At 42.6% G+C, this 742-nt stretch overlaps 1 protein-coding gene across 1 annotated transcript in view; it reads right to left on the bottom strand.

The window, feature by feature from the left end:
* The window catches only part of ME1 (malic enzyme 1), a 157,591-nt gene that overhangs the window by 31,839 nt on the left and 125,010 nt on the right, over positions 1-742 (bottom strand). The gene's annotated exons all lie outside the window — the stretch shown is intronic.

Here is a 742-nt window from a genome sequence, read left to right as displayed (position 1 = left end):
GACAGGACAAGGGGGAATGGCTTTAAACTAAAGGGGGGTAGATTGAGACTAGATATAAGGAAGAAATTTTTTACGCTGAGGGTGGTGAAACACTGGCACAGGTTGCCCAGAGAGGTGGTGGATGCCCCATCCCTGGAAACCTTCAAGTTCAGGTTGGACGGGGCTCTGAGCAACGTGATCTAGTTGAAGATGTCCCTGCTCATTGCAGGGGGATTGGACTAGATGACCTTTAGAGGTCCCTTCCAACCCAAACTATTCTATGATTCTATGACCATGGATTCATCTGTCTGTTGAACATTGAGCAAAACCAGAGGAAGGAACTTCAGAAAGACGGGCAGCCTTGATGTACAAAGGCGTTGACATGCCAGACATGGATGCAAGTCACTCTGAAAACTACAGACCTGATCTCAGTAGCACCAATTATTGAACCAAATTAAAGTTATCTGGACTACACAAACTGGATTAGTATATTGCACCTATAGTGGGGTTTGGTGACCATGAACAATATTTTTCAGAAGTCTGCATGGGGTTGTAGACTTCATACAAGAGATGACAGCTAGCCACACTGTAGGTAAGTACAACCTTTACTTGTGTGTCAGTGGCTTAGAAATTTATACTGAAAAATTAGTATCAAAAAATAATGTGCATAAAAATATTCAGAAATGGAGGATCTCATAGAATCACAGAATCATTAAGGTTGGAAAAGACCTCTAAGATCATCGAGTCCAACCATCGACCCAAC

Source organism: Aptenodytes forsteri, unplaced genomic scaffold (assembly GCF_000699145.1).
Source record: "Aptenodytes forsteri isolate BGI_AS27 unplaced genomic scaffold, ASM69914v1 Scaffold245, whole genome shotgun sequence".
Taxonomy (NCBI): Eukaryota; Metazoa; Chordata; class Aves; order Sphenisciformes; family Spheniscidae; genus Aptenodytes; species Aptenodytes forsteri.
Note: the sequence above shows the minus strand (reverse complement) of the source record. Positions and strands in the feature narration are given on the sequence as shown.